Genomic DNA, 19,364 nt, shown 5'->3' on the forward strand with positions numbered 1-19,364 from the left:
CTAAAATATTTATTTAACAGTTTGACTGCATATGACTGATATCATTTTGTGTGTGTAGTGTCTCACGCTAACCTTTTGTTCTCTAAATTAAGTATTTTATTGTAGGGAAAATAAAATGTGAATGAGAGAAAGTAACATGAAAAACATGAATATGAAAAAGTACCTTTTCATACCGCAAGGACTTTGTGGCATTCAGACTTTTTATTTGATTTTCTTACCCTTCAAATGCTGCAGTGTAAAAAGCAGTTATGTCTTTAGTGTGCCTCCCAAGGATTTGTGGCTTTTCTTCTAATGCTCGTTCTATGCAGCTTTCTATCATTCTTTTGCTTGTATTCTTTTAACATTTTTCTGTCCTCACACATGACTGTGCATTCCAACATTTCAGTGTGTGATTCACCCCCACCATTTCAAACCACAGTGATTGTGATCAATGTAAGAGAGAAGTAGATCCAACGGGTAGGAGAGACTGACTCCAGTTATAACGACGGGGATTATTGATGTCACAGTTGGAAATTTGTATGCACAAATGAATTATTTCATGAATAAAGGCTTAAGGGTCCATAAACAATGTATAGTTAATGCCATTTTAAATCTAAAAATCTGTGTTAATGAAAAGCATATAAGCAGCTCCCTTGAGCATCCTTTTTGCTATTGGCAGGAACAGGAAGGTCTTGAGTGCCTACAATTTTCACTCTGTATAAGGAGGAAGCTGTTGCCCCAGATCCAGTCCCACCAACTAGATGCTTCTTCACTGTATGTTGTAGCCAAGATACTCTTAAATAGGTCATGTTAGAATTTAAGATTGGAGTAAATGCATATTAATGACAATGGCAAATGAATCTTGCAGCACTGTGGACCAACCCACAAAGAGACAACAAATAACATTTGGAATTAATCAATATTACTTGACATTTACATTGAATCAAACCACTATGTGTAATGTGAAAGGGGTTGTTATGAAGCCCAAAGAGATTTATCATCCAACTCTGCTGTTCTACTTAGGTAGGTCTTAATTGTTTTGGTTGATGCCACATCGACTGAATCGTTCAGTATCGGGAGCAGCAGTTAACAAATTCTCATGAACCAACTTTGCCAGCGGAGGAGTTAGTAACTTTAGTAGCTCATGAATAAAAATGATTGTCTGACAAGACAGACACAGATAAAGATCCAGTTCCAAACTGGAGCTAATATAGGATAAATGTTTGACATTTAGTTTAACACCTAATAATTTTATATGAAATGTAAACCTGTAAAGACAATAGTTTAGCACATTAATGATGACTTTATAATGTGATAATAGCTTGGTTTGCTTTTGGAGTTCTTTTAACTCATAAGTGCCAAAATATTTTAACATGCAAGTTCGTATTGTTTTTCCATAAAGTAAGGGATGTGAAGCAAGGAAGCTTATAATCACCAAAGTTCAAGCAGAAGCTTTAAAGCAGAGAATTTATGTCCTCTTATTTTATGTCCACCGAAGATGTTTTACACCTTTCTTTAAAGGCTGAGGAGCACTTCTCATTAGCTGAAACAAGTGTAGAAAATCATTGGATTGTCTCTTAAATGCACCTTTACTAAATTGTAGCTGGGCTTTGGGGAAAACAATTACATGCACTTGAAAAATGTTTTGATATCAACAAAAGACACATTTGAAATAATTTATGGTGAATAGCAGACGTAGCTTTCGTTTAAAAAATCTGAGCTTGTTTTTGAAACACTTTGTTTTGTTTTGTATTATGAATTAGAACTGTTGTATTTTCTCTATTTCTCTTTTTAGACGCATAATTAAAGCAAAGAAACAAAATCCTTCTCCATAATTTCCATACCATCCAAGAACCAGCTCTGCCGTGCATCTGCCGAAGAGTCTGTGTATCACTATGGGAATGTGTGTGTGTGTGTGTGTGTGTGTGTGTGTGTGTGTGTGTGTGTGTGTGTGTGTGTGTGTGTGTGTGTGTGTGTGTGTGTGTGTGTGTGTGTGTGTGTGTGCTCTTGTGTGCAAGATTTACAACAGCAGTGTGATAAACATCCTAATCTCTTATAATTACATTGGATCACACACTCAGAGACACACACAGACACACACGCACACACATGCACTGGCCTCTCAGGTGGGATCCTAATACACTTCCTAGTAATTACCTCGTCTATCAAACAAACAAGCTCAGAAAGAAAGAACAAGGCGGAGATGAGGGAGAAAGAGGGAAGACGGGGAGAACTTGGAGTGAGGGGGAGACCATGGGAGAGTCCGGCAGGGTGGGGTTGAGGGTAGGGTAAAGCAAACGGCAGTCGCAAGAGAGAGTTTAAATGAAAGGTGTCGGAGGAGTGGAGATGGAGAAAGCAGGTGTAAACTGTCAGTTGGTTTCTCCTCTGCGCTGACTCTGATTTCTGCTTCGTCTCCAGCGGTTCCTGCTTCTTGTCTTTCACTCCTCCATCCCGCTGTCACCGTTCCTTCGGCTTGCTTTGCACCTGTGGTTGTTAAACGTAGTCCTGCACCTCGCCTCCCAGCACCTCATCATCCAAATAGCTATCATTGCCCCCAACAACCCAACTGTTCTCGTTCTGCCATACATTCACCGTCTCCCAAAGAACCCTTCTGCATCCTCCTCCTCTTCCTCCTCCTCCTCCTCTCCCTCTCACTTTCCTCACTTGCACACCAACCTGCTCATTTTATCAGTCAATCTTACCTCGCTGCCTTCACTTCCTTCCTCCCCTTCTCCTCCTTAATTCATTCTGCTTTACCTCGGAGAGAACAGAAGTGGGTATCATATAAAACAACATCTTTCTTGATCGCCTTTTTTCCTCATCGTCTCCTTCATGCTTATTGCAGTCCAGTTAATTATTTTTCAAAATCCCTCCATTACAAAGATATCTCTGAAGACATCACCTGCACAGAACCGAGAACGTTACTGAACAACAGTTCTATGATGAAATGAAACAAGCAGTTGAGTTAGCATACCAGTGTATTAAATATATAAATGCTATATTTTATGGAAATTTGTACCTTTTATTTTTTTTACACAAGCACAGTGATAATTAATGATATTTGAGAATCGCTTTACAATTATTTTTTTTAGGGTTGTTGTTTTTTTCAGAAAATGTCAACCTTGTAGCCTTTATCAGAGTCTTCTGATAGCGGTTATATTTCATTTTATTAATTTTTACTTTCACTTTTTTCCTGTTATCTCTGTTTTTTAAAGCTGTTTTGAATTTTGAACACACAAGGACACAACAATTCCACAACAAGTTGACTAACCAGACACAATTGTCATATAAGGCATAAAAGGACTGCATATACACTCACCTGCCACTTTATTAGGTACACCTTGCTAGGACCGGGTTGGACCCCCTTTTGCCTTCAGAACTGCCTTAATTCTTCGTGGCGTAGATTCAACAAGGTGCTGGAAACTTTCCTCAGAGATTTTGGTCCATATTGACATGATAGCAGTTGCTGCAGATTTGTCGGCTGCGCATCCGTGATGCGAATCTCCCGTTCCACCACATCCCAAAAGTGCTCTATTGGATTGAGATGTGGTGACTGTGGAGGCCATTGGAGTCCAGTGAAGTCATTGTCATGTTCAAGAAACCAGTTTGAGATGATTTGAGCTTTGTGACATGGCGCATTATCCTGCTGGAAGTAGCCACCAGAAGATGGTACACTGTGGTCATAAAGGGATGGACATGGTCAGCAAAACGATACTCAATTGGTACTAAGGGGCTCAAAGTGGGCCAAAAAAATATCCCCCACACCATCACACCACCACCACCAGCCTGAACCGTTGATACAAGGCAAGATGGATCCATGCTTTCATGTTGTGTGCATTGAGTTGCTGCCATGTGATTGGCTGATTAGATATTTGCGTTAATGAGCAGTTAACAGGTGTACCTAATAAAGTGGCCGGTGAGTGTATATAGAGCTTTTATCCCTAAGTGCTTTGACATTTGTGTCTCCCAAACACATGTTCACACACTGAAGTGAGTGAGCTACCATGCAAGATGCTATCTTGCTGTCATGTTCAGAAAATTACTTTTATGTTATAACTGACATGTGGACAAGAGGAGGAAACCACCCATGCAGTGATTAGTGCACAACCTGCTCTATCTCCGAGCCACAGACACCCCTTTATTAAGTTGTTAGGTGTTTCTTAGCAATTAAATGTCAATTTGTACATCCAGCGGGCATGTTCCCAGGTTAACATTAGGTTGGAGATCTATTTTAGGTAACCTGACAAATTTAAATCTCCTATTCACTCACCTTTTAACTCTGTATCCAGTTGGCACTCTTGGTGAAGTTCTGTGAAGTTTGTGCTTTGATCCATTTTAGAGCAAAACAGTAATGTCAGTATACTAATATGCTCTCAATGACAATGATAACAGGGTGAAGTTTAGCAATTATGAGGCAAACAAATCCTGTTAGTAAATTTGAATACATCCCCAATGACCATGATGGTACAAATCTGTGTTCATCCACAGAGTACACGTCATGATATTTCACTTGATGAGGGAAAACTTTAACCTGAGGGCGGTGCTGGGAGAAAAGTCAAGGGTCTGGGAAAAATATTCAATAACTTTAGTTTACAGTGTAGTGTCACCAAAATCACATCATATCTCAATGGTCTCTTGTTGGTTTTATTTCAACATAGTTTAAAAAAAAAAAAAAAAAAAAGTGCTATTGCATAATTAGAGGAATTTTTATTGGGGATAAAATCATCCGAGATCATTGATGCGTGAAGTGACACTGAACAAGACAACTTGTTTTGATGAAGTTTTAGCTCGTTCTTTACCTTCCTGCCATAGGAATGACATGTTTTTTTTTTGTATTTGAATAATGTTTAGCTTATGAATTATGTATTTTTTCTTGAAATGCCCATCCCTAGTTTTTAGTACAATAACGTTAGGTTTTAAAGAGATAAAAATGGAGCCCTCTCCTCATGTAAAAAAAAACAAAGTAAACAGCGGTGGTGCTGGATAAGCACCATAGACTATACCAGCTGTACATTTTAGAACAACTACTGTTAATGCTCATTATTTTAAACATTTGTTTGAATCTTTAATTCCATTAAAACACATCATCCTTGTCATACTAACTGGATGTCGATAGTCTGCCCTGTTTTGTTACTGTACGCTGCAACCCACTTGAAACATGTAGTTTTAGTGGAACAAGTCATTTTAAATGCAACACACTGTCATCACTTCTTGTTACTGTATATTGTCAGACTAACGCCTTATTGGTTTGTCTGCTAGTTAATTACAAACTTTGCCAGGCAGCACAAAAGCTGAGACGCCTCTTACAAGAGCTGACACAGAAACTGTCACTGATAAGAAAAGAGTGAACGTTACTCAGAGTAACATTGCACAGATGTCAGTTGTATGAGCCAGCTTTGGAAAACAGCTAAGTGACTGTACGTCTTACCCATGTCAAAACAACCTGGACACAGTGAGAAAGTTGTCACATTTACATGATTTGTTGGCACTCAGGTTGTACGCTGGAAAGTTTTGTGACAATGGGCCAGATGTATACATAATTTGTACACAGAAAGACGTGTCAAAAAATCAGAACGCAAACCTGACTTCCAAGCATAAAGGAGCCCAACTAGCCATACCTTTGGACTTTCAACCTTCATCAGAGTGCCTGTGTTGAAATGGCACGGATGTGTTTGTGTCTTCCTCTATCTCTGGCTGTTTAGATGTGCACCTGTGTGTGCATGTAAGAAATACTTTACAAGATACTGACAGCAGGGCAGTTTCCTGTCAGTGAGGGCAAAGATGGATACAGCCGTGCTGAATCTGCAGTAATGGCTAACTGAGAAAATTGTGCTGGTGACAGAAAATACCTGCGGAAGTGATTCAAGTTCCTAAAAATGAATAGGATGACCTGTACTTGTGCTAATAACCATCCGTAAACATAATTAGCTGGAGGACCTTGAAACTTGGGTCTAATTTTATGTGTTTTTTTCTTTTTGGTTAGTTAACGGAAAGTTTCAGGCTTAAGAGAAAACAGTGTGTGTGTGTGTGTGTGTGTGTGTGTGTGTGTGTGTGTGTGTGTGTGTGTGTGTGTGTGTGTGTGTGTGTGTGTGTGTGTGTGTGTGTGTGTGTGTGTGTGTGTGTGTGTGTGTGTGTGTGTGTGTGTGTGTGTCCATGGTGTCCGCTGTTTTTCACAATTTTTTCTCTTCATATTAGCAAATTAAATATATTTCATTTCCTGAAATGTTTTTAATTAGTAAAAATATTACGCCTAAACCTGTATGTAACTTGTCAGACTTATAAGCTACAGGTAAATCTATCTTAAAATCATGACAGTACAAATAAAAAGATAAAGCTGAGCTCATGTCCATTTTTACACCTCTGTCTGTCCCATTCTTCTGAATCTTACATCAAGTCACAATGTCACACAAAGGTCAAAGGTCACTGTGACCTCACAAAACATGTGTGTGGCCATAACACTAATTATGATTTCACACAAATAAGATGAAATGAAGTGATAACATTTCATATCAGAAGCCCAAAGATCAGCTTATGATTTCAACTACTATTTTCTGCTCATCATTCATCATTTCACCCACCATGAAACTGTGGTGATTGTACAGATAGTCTGTGCCCAGCATGGCCAAGCATGTGAACATAGAAGGATTGCACTCTTGTTTGTTTCTCAGAATGAAGGTACACACTAATACAGCAGGGCAAAAACAACAAAGCTTAGCAAAGTCAACTTCATGGCCACAGACAATGAAAATGACAAATTCTATCTGTTGTGACATATAAAATCACCGGTTACTAAACATGTGGCAAATGTAATACATGTCATGAGTTTGATGCCTGAGACTTTCCTCCCCCGGTATCTGCTTTTCTGCTGGTTTATCCATGTTCTATATTGCTGTTTGTATTTCACCTCTGCCTCTACTATGGGCACAGGTAGAGGGTTTACAATTATTTTGCTTTGGGGCTCCCCACCACTGACTGATATTACATTTAAATACAAAATGATATAAAGTAGTACTTGCAGTGACTTCATATTGCCTGTGATGATGAAGCAAAGTAATTTAAGAGTATTTGATCTTGATATTAACATTGTCTCCTTGGACAGGAAATACTGCATGTGAGCAAAGGGACCTACAAGCCAGTGGGCTGTTAGTACTCTGACGCCTTGCAGAGGCTCTCTCCTTTTAGTATTATTCTCTTTTGTGTGACGTCTTCCTGTTTGGATCCTTTCCTCCATATCCCCCTCTCTTTAGTGCTCTGTTTGTCTTTTTTCACCTTTTGTATTAATCTGACTCTCGAGTTTTTCACAAACTGTATTACTCCATCTTCCCTTACTTATATATACGTTGTACATTTTTATACCACAGTCACTATGCTTATATCCGACCTTGTTCACATTGGCATTGCCACTGAGTGAAAGAAAAGAACACAATTCCCTCATTCATGTTAACACTCAGTGTTGGTTTGAACACATGAAAAAATAGCATGTATCAACACAGTGTTAGCACAGCATACATGCATGTGAAAGTAGATTTTAGTATCTCTTGGATTTGAACCCCTGCTGGTTTTATTTCTAAGACTTACTTCAAGATGCAAACAATATATACAGCATAACTATTAGTACATCTGTACATGATGTATCCCCCCACGGAAATCTCAAGATCCCTTAGGCTCATCCTTTGTATGCAAAAATAATTGAAACTATAATACCCTGGAATGTTCTAAATATGATTACACCTATCACCGGTAACCCATGATTTACGCATCATACTCTCCCTGTTATTCTGGCATGTGCACGCGATCAGTCCTGATTATGTCTGTTGATGGCTCAGATTTCAGATGCATGACTGATGCACCAAAATTCCCCAGGAGAAATTGTAATGCATTGTGTAGCCAAAAGCAGGTGGACATTTAACTGTTATTAACCTTTGTCAATGTCCTCGTACTCACTGCAACCAAACAGCATCCCTTCTTTTCTCCTGCTTGTGTTGTTTCACCATGTAGTTATAAAACACAATTATAAGATTACAATATTTCCTGAATGAGAGGTCAATCCCAACTCCTTTCAAACTGGATGGACTTAGTTTTAATAGATGGATTTCCATTCTTTCTTAAATATATATGTATATATATAGACAGAGAGAGAGAGAGAGAGAGAGAGAGAATGTAAAAGGAGTATTAATGATGTCTATCATGTCCCTGCATTCAAATTAATTATCTGCAACTCCATAGTCACATCTATAGTTTGACACATTCAAGACCAATACATGCATAGTTTACTGAACTATAGAGATCTGTCAAAATAAATTAGTTTCCTTCATAAACTTGACTTGAACTTATTACTTTTATAACCGGTCGGCATGGCCTCAAATAAGAAGGCTCCAGAATGAACATCCGCACTGATCTTCTCTGCAAACAAAGCGAGGAAAATAAAGATCGAAATGATTAATTTGTGTTGAAATGGACAAAACAGATATTTACCCCGTTCTGCTGTCAGAATAGCTGCAGATAATGCATCTGATTGCCGTTGCATATGCCATTGCATACTTGGACTCTGACACTTTGCATATGGACTCGCCAGAACAAGTAGACTGAACAGAGCCTAAACAATAGTGCTACTCATCGTAATTCACTCCTTAAACCCTCTAAAGCGACATAATCATGCTGATGTGGCCGCAAGCTGTTTGGAAATGCTATGATCAAATTAACATGGCAGTGAGTTGCTTTTGAAATGCTCTCGGCAGAAGCAGCCGCGAGCAGCATTAAACACTTTCAGGTTAGTGGTGTCTGCAGCCACGCAACAAAAGAATGAGCAGAGCATTATCACTTCCATGATAAGTGCCATGTGCTGAATGTGTGTTGTATGTGGACTGTAAGTACGTATGTTTTAGTAACCTCTTAACCACGAGTTATTTGCCATAATCATGATATTTCCATGATAATTACCTTTTATGTCTGTCTTGAGAGTTGTGAAATACCAAAATATTTTCTCATAAGCAATGTTTTGGCATCCGATAAGCCTTAAAGCTTGTGAATCTATTTGTAAAGCAGGGCTTCTTGAGTCATCATCTCAGTGGTACCTGAAGCAACACATCTCCACCACGCAGCCCCTCAAACTTTTTTTTTTTTTTTTTTTACCACGCTGTTATTTTCTGTCTGAACATCCCCACCACTGTAGCTGCTGGCAGTTCCTGCACACTGACACAGATAGAAACACACAAATGTATATATTGAAATAGAAAAATTAGTATAGAGGTGTTTTTTTATGTAAACACACAGATCCATCCACACACTAACTCTCACACCCAGCTGTTTTCATACAATGTTGTTGGTCATGACCTGTCATAACAGTGTTTCAAACAGATTGTGCCTGTCTGCAGCACCGTGGCATTAAAGCACACACACAACAGCCACTCTTATTTCTTTCTGCTCTGTCAAAACTGTTTGGCTGTGAAAGTCACAGCTAAACAGTTTTGACACATAAAGAGAAATTTACCTGTAGCCTTTCTTTTTTTGTCCAAGCTTAAGACATATGCTAATTCAAAATACATTTTTAATTATCATAATTTTTTAAAACTTGTTTCTATGTTAATGTTTTATTCATTTGCTCTGGTTGCGTGTTTTATTGCTGAGCAGCATATTATTTGTTAGCACGGACAGACTGGAAGGCTCACATCGTCATGATGACAAAGAACCGAGGCTCATTGCTGTGATGTCAGCAAAGTGGAGGAGCAGTAAAATTGTTGTAGCAAGTGCTGCGCTCAGTGGAAGTATTCAAAGAATTGTATGATTTTTTTTCATGTCACTGCATTGTTTTGACTTCCTGTGTCTTTGATGCACGCAAAGACTCAATTCACAAAAACAGCAAAGTTAAAGTCAGTAGCTCCTGCCATGACACGTGTTGTATAATGAACATATAGGTTCAGTATGAAAGGTTGCACACGCTTGCGGTGATCAATAGATAGTGATTACCCCAGAGTTCCCCAGGCGGATATAACAATATCTGTTGTACTTGCATGAAATATTGGCGTACTTGTATGTGTAGTCTTTGTGATAATCAGTGCTGATATTAGCATATACCTCTATCCCATCCATGTGGTGATTCTTGGTAAATATATTGAAGTATTCCTTGTGTTGCTGTTCTTCATGTAATGAAAGTACTTTTCTCTGATGGTGCAGTTGAGACTGAAGGCAGTTGAGGACTTAAATCCTGGACACCTGAAAATGTTAAAACTGACAACATTTTGTCTAAGTTCCTTGGGCAAGGTGAAACTTTTTGCTGGTGAAGTGACATTTCCCTGAGGAAAAGTCAAGATTTTCTCTTCAGTATACCTGCATAGTATTTGACTCCCTCAGTGGGAAGGAGAATGTGTCGTTGGCAATTCAGCAGCACTCTGCACTTTGGTGTGAAGATTGACTGCTTTTTGCTCTGGTTGCTGCCACCTGTCCCGACCGAGTCGGTGAGGCATGAACACTGGTGAGGTTACCGCAAAACTTCTGACATGTAAATGCCTTGATGATTAAATCTCAAACAACCAGAAACTTTAGTGCTTTTGCAAACTTCCGACTGGTTGGTTATGGCTTTCTTCCAAGTTTATGCAGTGCTGATTATCAAGACACTGCACACCAAGGAATCATTAGACGCACTCACAGATACATAACAACTTTTCAAGCAATCAAAAGCTCTCTCTCTCCACTCTACATTACCGAATGTCCTCAGGACTGCTAAATCTCACAAATCCCTCCCTGTGTCGTAGCACTTCCTAAAGCATTGAATTACTGGACTGCTAGAGCTGCGAGCATCATTTCCTCCTTTCCAACATGTCTGGCACGAACCACCTAAAGCATTTATTTTTTAATGCAACACAGGTCTGTGGCAACACTTACCAATTTGGTCTGTTATGGTGGAATCATGTCACACAGAGAATCATAACTGTGTTGGATAAATGTGATTGCAACAGGAAAGGAAAATAACTACAATTGTCAGTGAAAAAATATACCATTTTCATGGCCAGTAAAGAGGATAATTATGGGAATTGTCTGTTTATGGAATAATAAATAATAGTATGGTTGTTGTTTTCACTGTGGCTAGTTGTTGTTGTTCTTTTCTGTATAACAACAAGAAAAAAGAGTGCAGCTTACACAAATACACCACATATCCTTTGGGCTGAAGTTAGTTTACATAATTTGTTTAAATCTGCAAATGGCACCGGTGGATGACAACAGCAATGCAGTAATTGTGAAGGACAGAGAACAGTCCCCTGATGTTCAGTTTACTAAAAACCCAAAGCAAGTTGTAAAACAGAGCTTCACGCTGGAGAATCAGAGAAGTGGCAGGGAAAAAAATCATCACCAAATTGCAAATTTCAAAAGAAAATCCAGAGGCGCTGCAGGGCCACTTTGATTTCTGGAAGAAGGCATGTGTAATAGAGAGCATGTGGTTTTTATACTTCTGTAGTATTACATTACAACATCTTGCCCACTTAAAATTGCATGCCATTAAATGATTAAAACGTCATCTTGACATCAATGTTTTGAGATAATATAGTGCAATGCACAGACAGTCATCACCTTCAATCAAAGTAAAATAACTGCTGCATGTTAAAAGCCAAACATGTTAGTATTGATTAGTTGATTTTGAGATTGAATATACTATAAGCAGCAGTCTAAATGTGTGTGTGTGATTGCATTCATATCTCCCTCTGGAGTTCCCTGCATGACTAACCCCAAGTGCTATTATAATTTATAAACAGTATAATGTCCAGTGAAAACAGGATGATCCTAATAAGCCTTACTCATTCCTCAGTCATTTATGTCAGACTTCCAAATGTACAAAATTAAATCCTTGACATCTTTTTGCAGTTTCAGAAAAATATCACCATAAAGAGAACAGAAAGTTACCTGCCTCAGTAACTAATGAGGGACCTTCTAAGTATTTAAGGTGCAATAAATCATGTTGTGTAGCTGTGTACTTCTGATTAAAAAACAATTTACGGGGGCAGAGATACACACTCAGGGAAGTGAAGATACTGAACCTAACCAGGAAGATAAGATGCAGCTGTCATTGTTTTTGAACAGATTTTCTCCACTGAGCACTTAAAGAAGTAATCTCTAATTACTGAGACAATGTGACAGGTATTTAAAATATCAAAATGTTTCAAGATATTGTTGTTGCTTGTGATTATGCTCCCGAATTCCAAAGTGAATTTTAAGAACCGGCGTCTTGCTGTTTCATGGGCAGCAAGGCTGCCACTCAGGAGGCAGTAAGGCTTTTTGGAGAGAGGGTGGTGATGACTTTGATGTGCCACTTTAAATTTGAGATTTCAGGTCTCTTTCTTGGCCTTTTCATAGCTACCTGCCAACAAACAGCGCAAGATGCAGAGAGAACACTGCTAAGAAGATGTGTGACAGAGAAATAAAAGCAGACAGAGCACAACAACCACCAGCACCTTGTTTCAGTATATCCCCTAAAAACTCTTCATCCAACACTCACAGGCACACAAATGCGTGCTTTTCCATTCTCCTCTCTTTTTCTCTCTTTCTTAATCTTTCTCTCACTCACAGACACACACACACACACACACACACACACACACACACACACACACACACACACACACACACATATATATATCTATATATATAGATATAGATATATATATATATAGATACACAAAGTGTCATCCATTATTTCATGGTCACCATGTTGCCATGGTGCCCCAGGCAATAGGAAACAAAAAGCAAGAGTGTGAAAGGAGACATGTACCATAACGCACAAACACCCTAAACTTAAGCACACAGAGCAACACACTTTGTTTTGTTCCGTCTCTGCTGCTTCCTCCACTCTCTCTAATGGTCACACAAAGTTCCACTACTCTGCAACACGCACTACAATGTACCTACTTGTTGCCACTCCAAACTACCCTCTGTTTTTTGCTTGCTGATGTTTATCAGGCCACTGAGCCTCATATCTGCATTCACATTTCTTCAGGGCCTGTAGACAAAACATTCAGATAACACAACAGCTTTAGCTCTGTGATTTAATGCCCCTCTTGCCTCACAGGCCTTAAAGCAGCATGTATCTTTCCAGTACCTGCTACACCTGTAAAGCCAACACCTGCAGCAGTTGTCTTCTGTATGCCAACCCTCATAATGACGGTAATGACCTTTACTTCAGGCATCATCACTTTCATGATGGCAGAGGTTACGTGGGTATTCGTCCATGTAATGTTGAATCGTTGTTCCTGTCTCTATTTGACTCTCGTCCTGCTTCTGTATGAATGTGTGTTTTGCCCTTTAAAGATGGTACAATATGTATGAGAACCGTTTACAGGTATAAATGGGTAATAATGCTCATCATTTAGTCTGAATTGGAAGCGGACAGATGACTTACGACAAGCCTGAAAAGGTAAATAAGTGTGTTATTCCAGTCACTGCAGTAGCTTATAGGTCATTCCACTGAGGTGTAACAACCTAAAAACTGAATGAGTAAACACATCCTGTAAGATGCTCACATGCAAAAATACCATACTGTAATCTGTAAACTGTACAGATACAGTGCTGTATGTAGTGCATCCAAGGATACACTAATGATAGGCCTACTCATGGTTTGTTGTATTGCATTATGAAACTTTAAGAGTTATCATTGACTGTGTCATGACAAGTCCATAGTGGCAACTGTTTTTCAAACCTTTGTATTGTCTTTTTTTCCATTTTTCATTTTGTTATATCTGTTGTATATTATAACATCTCCATGCGTATCGTAGCTCTGTGAAGCAAATGCCCCACAGCTAGGCTTTGTATAACATGCATTTCTGTTGGTGTGTGCAAAAATGAGTTTACACGTTTGTTAGCAAGGGAGCTATATGTGCTGTATTAAGCTGTGTTCATCTTAAAGCATGTAGCGTTATCTAATGGAGCAACCAGTCACAGGAAAGTAAGCCAAAAGACAAAGAGAGGGAGAAATAAAACAGACCTGGGCGACCTTATATGTTTGCAATGCAAGTTCCATAGTGAGAGCCACTCCTCCTCCTCGTGTCAATGTTTACAACTTTGATAAGACAAATATGCGGAAGAGTCTTCAAGTCTGATGTCAGGAAATAACAGTTCCATTAAAAAGATGTGCAAGCTTGCAGTAGATCTCTCTCTATCTCTGTCTCTGTCTCTAACCTAGCTGGGCAGTGCATCTCAGGTTGCATGGCAGCCACATCCAGTCCTGGGACTGTGTGCCCGACAAAGAGAACAAACAAAAAAAACGATTTAATACATTTATAAAACGCTAATGGCCAAAAACGTTTTAGACAACATATGGGCATAGTGGCACCAGTCACGGGCGCCATGATGGTGGATAGCAATGTTGCCTAATGGCGAGAAGGTTCTGAGTTCGCACCTGTCGGTCGGCCGGGGTCTGACTGTGTTTAGTTTGCGTGTTGTCTTTCTGCCTGTTTGGGTTTTCTCCGGGTGCTCAGACTGCCTCCCAAAGAGGTTAGGTCAATTGGTGTTTCAACATCTGCTGTGGGTGTGAATATGAGCGATTGTCTGTCTTTCTGTGTGGTCTTGTGATGGAATGGCCTCCTGTCTTGGAAGTACTGTACCAGCCAGGATAGGCTCTAGCCCCCCCCCCCCCCCCGTTACTCTGTACAGGAAAGAGCAAGTAGCAGATAATGAATGGATGGCACACATCATTTTAAGACAAGACAATGATTATCTAGTCTCTCAGTTGGCGGTTGGTAACACTTTGGTCTAAAGCAAGATGACTATTGATTAAATATTTTATTGAAAATATTGATTAGCGGGACATACTGTACATTATGGATGCACATTTCTCTGTAAAAAATTTAGTGGAACTAGATTTTAAAGTAAAACTATTTATTTATAATACTCTACTAAATAACTAGGGCAAACTACTTGTTCCCTAGAGCTGTGACAGTTTTAATTTCAGTATTGCTTTTACTGAAAGCTATAAGGTCAGTGCTGCCACTAAATATTTGACAGGTGTGTGGGCAGTAGCTGAGGAAAATGGGCCTTCATGACAGGTCAATTGAACAGTGACAAAAAGTCAACATAATAAGCCTCGTGGTTATCGTCTCAACTGAAAAAAATCTTAATGAATACCAAACAAACAGATGATAATTTGGCCTGCTGCCTAGTTGGACATCCATATTTTAGCAAAGCTTTCAGCTCCCAAAGATGCATCATTAGAGGGTCCCATAAGGGAGGTGGAAATTTGAATCTAGGTCTCAACAACGTGCCTTTAAATGTCTCGATTCCAGTTTTGTAACATTTGATGTGATGTTTTTTTTTTTCTCAGATTAAGACCAAAGTATGTCAGAATTGGAAATGGAGAATTAGAGATGGTAGGATTTTTTTCTGTAATAATTCATTTTAAAACACAATTATAGTCATAGCATGTGATATCACAGCGATCAAGGAATATTTTACCTATTATTTTATTCCTCACATTGCTTCCAAGTGTACACACACATACATTCATACATACACACACTATACAGGACATTCAGCACATTGCTTAGTAACTTCGGCCCTCAGCTTTCGGTGTGCTCATTCAAGGTCTGAAAGCATTTGCACTGAATAACTTTAATTAGACACAAAAGGGAATAAGATAGAGTGTGGGAGTGAGGGGTAAGCAGAGTGAGGGACGAAGAGGAAGATTAGACCTTGATGAGGATAATTCTGCTTAAAGCTGTGGAAATATGTACTTTGAAAGCACGGTGAGATATTCAGGCATATAGCCCCTGCTATAACCTTCAACCAACATGAGAATGCATGCTCAGATAATGAACATGGTAAATATTGGCTTTGCTCCATGTCTACCTTTAATTAGGATATTGTCTATAAATCAGGTGTTATCATACACACAAAACATTATTTTAGAAAGCTTTGTTATATTTTATACAGGCTTTATCCTTTAATGACGTTAGGCTTCAGACACTCATGTTCATACTCTGCCTGTCTGTATATGTTTATTTAGACCCGTGGAATTGTCTTTATAACAGAGTAAATGGCACATTGTGCCTCCTAGCTGGGATGCTATTTCAAATATTTTTGCCGTGTTTTGGCTCGCAAAGTAAAATAATAATTAGTTAATGTTTTTATTGGCTATTCATATACAAAATAACCAGAGTGCATGTGACAGCGTTATTACAGAACCACTATGACAGTATATATTTACAGTGCTTTGCAGAAATATCACCTGTCTGGTCAGCTGCTATAGGGATTAAAAATAATAATAATAATAATAATTTCACTTATCTTGAAAAAGGTCCGTTGCAGCAGAATAAGAGTCTAAGCCATAGATAACATGGCGGTCTTGGACACCATAGAGTCTATGGTGTCCAAGACCGCCATGTTATCTGAAACCTCTTTTTTTTTTCTTTTTCTTTTTTTTTTAATCTTTTGAGCTTTCTTGTGGAACAGATGCATATTTGGTGAGCAGCCGCATGACAACATCATGTTGTCTGCAGGAGACCAAACCAAAGCACAGACCGCAGTGGCATTGTTTATTCTATTAACCCATAAGCCGTTATTGAACCTTCTCTTTATTGATTTCTTAGGTTTTCCACATAAGCCAGCTATTATTAAAAAAAAAAAGATTTTTCTCGTGAACTCACAGAATCATCACGTACAAACACTTCATCTGCAGTATCTTCAGTATTTATTTATGACCGTTATGCTGTTGAAATATTATATTTACCGTTGTTTTCAGTTGTCCTATATGATGCTATATTGCTTCAGCCTGCTGAGGAAGAGTGTGCTACTGCTAATGCTAATGCTATATCAGTACTGAATACACAAAGGGCTGCTGGGTCACTCTATAGCATATAAATTGAGGAAATATGCAGGTTGCTGGAATTTTTGCAGCTAAAGAAATTGCTTCGCTTTTGTACAGATTTAAAAAGATTGACATTTATTTTTATCCTTATAAAAATTTGTAAAGCCATGGCTTCTATATTTTTACAGTTTTGAAGCCCTGCTAATTCATTGTGCATCATTATATTTAGGATGAATACTGTCTGAACCTAGAAGTACAACATAATCATAAAACATAAAAGTAGGTTTAGTTGCATTGTAAATCCCCCAATGTGATAATACGTAGTACCGATGTGCACAGGTTGAACACAGAAACACATACATATTGGTCATCGATCTAAAGCAGCTAAATTTCCAACCCCATATGCTGGAGAAACAGACAGCCACTAGTAATGTTGCCATCTGGTAGAACACAAAACTTGGTCCAACACTCGCCTCTGGGGCACAGCAACTCAACAAATGATCTTAACACTGCCAGTCAATACCATGACTTCTAAAAATGTTCAGAGGCATATTTAAACAGAAGTTAGGTAGAAAAAAAAAAAAGAGATAAAAAAAAAATCGCAAACCAAATATATTAAAACTAGAATATTTGTCAAGAAGGTCACTTTATGACTGTTATAAAATGATATTTCTATTAATAAATAGATATGTATATTGTAATAAATATGTATATTGTAATGTACAACTCCCCGTCACATTGTCAATGTCATTTTAAGTCACTGTTGTCAATCACATTAAAGTGTGTTAAAATCTGATATAGCTATAACATCACTGATACCAATGTGGTGCAACCAGTTGAGCCAGTTTCTGAGTTTGTTGAGTCATATGATTTATCAATTCTTTCTCTGTCTTATGTTGTTGCTACGAGAAGTTATCTCAGACAATTTAGTTTTTCCTCACACAGTTTGGTTGTCGAAAGCGCTATAAAACATCGTCTGATCAATACCGGCCTGCTGCTGCAGCTGAATCTCGCTCTCTCTCCTTTTGGAACCTTGGATTCATCCCTGACCCTCATTACACACACACACACACACACACACACACACACACACACACACACACACACACACACACACACACACACACACACACACACACACACACACACACACACACACACACACACACACACACACACACACACACACACACACACACACACACACACACACACACACACACACACACACACACACACACACACACACACACATGCACACATAGCCCTTAACCCTAACCTTAATCTTCAAAATCTAAGACCCTTGACCAAATACTTAGTCAATTTAATTCTAACCTGAAGGCTTTTGAGGGTTAAGACCCTGTGAAGCCTTTTGACATAGTCTAAAACTAGAACTGATCCTCACAAAGATAGCTGCACAAGTACACAAACGCGCACACACACTCACACATTTGGCCTGCTCTAGTTGACACACGGTGATGATACGCCAACTGGCTGATTACAGGCTTCTCTTCGCAAATATTTACCAGACCCCTGAATAACTGACAAAATAAAACATGAGCAGGGAATAGATTAAGAAGAGGAAAACCACTCATCCTAACCTGAGAGAGAAATATGTCTACATGTGGTAAATATCTGATCAGAAGAGGGAATAGAGGAGGATAATCAGAAAGTAAAGAGTGAAGGAGAATCCGAGAGTAAAGAGAGGCGATTAAATCACGAGTGATGAGAAGGAAAGTGACGAAGATAAAGACAGAAAGAGGAATCAAAATTGTAAAAAGGACAAGGGAAAATACATGAGGGATATGAGAAGCAATGGGAGGAGATGAAGATGGAAAGCTCAGACAAATCCCTTCTTAATGTGTTAAGCTTTTCTCCATAAGGAAACACCAACTGCAATTGGGGAGGAAAGCAAAAAAACATCTTGAGGTTTTGCACAATTTCGGTCAATTTGGTGGAGCAGCGTGTAGTGATGAGGTTACACACTGCAACCAACTAAATTACCCCTCACTTCAGACACTCCATCCAAGCATGTAAGATAATCTACCATGGCTGCAAAACTTGTAAAAAAAAAAAACAACATTATAGGCCCTGCTCTAGAGCCAGTGTTTGGTTTGTCCCTTCTGGGCTACTGTAGAGACATGGCAGTGCAAAATACAGCGCTTCGTGGTAGCTGACCTACTCCCTATGCAGATATGAAGGGCTCATTCTAAGGTGAAGAAAACGGCAATTGCCAATTTCAGGTGATTATACACTAATGAAAACATAAATATTAAAATTATACTCCATATCTGTCAATAAATCCCACTGAATCCTGTACCTTTAATGTCCTCAGGCAGTTTCTGACTGAGCTAACAGAATATCTTGGCATACTGAGAGGAATCACTCGTCTTAAGTAAATATATCACAAGCCCAAGTAAATGACAATTGCCATGAGGGACATGAAGTGAATGGCTGGTAAACATAGGTTGAAGTGACATCACAAATGTTGTTATGGCATCTGACAGGCTAATGCTGCATCAAAGAGGCTGACATGGTGAGACAGCTCGACGTTTAAACAGGAGACATGTCGTGAGGGTGGTTTACCTGGAATGATCTG

General features: G+C 38.9%; 1 protein-coding gene across 1 annotated transcript in view; it reads left to right on the forward strand.

The window, feature by feature from the left end:
• The first annotated feature begins 1,984 nt into the window (after window positions 1–1,984).
• vps53 (VPS53 subunit of GARP complex) overlaps window positions 1,985–19,364 on the forward strand; it is a 95,468-nt gene continuing 78,088 nt past the window's right edge. The window contains exon 1 of the mRNA XM_069689452.1: window positions 1,985–1,990. The gene's annotated coding sequence lies outside the window, so the exon portion shown is untranslated. The remainder of the gene's footprint in view (window positions 1,991–19,364) is intronic.

Source organism: Brachyistius frenatus, unplaced genomic scaffold, assembly GCF_029030835.1.
Source record: "Brachyistius frenatus isolate BFR_SWC_R1_liver_20210118 unplaced genomic scaffold, ASM2903083v1 Contig_1, whole genome shotgun sequence".
Classification (NCBI taxonomy): Eukaryota; Metazoa; Chordata; class Actinopteri; family Embiotocidae; genus Brachyistius; species Brachyistius frenatus.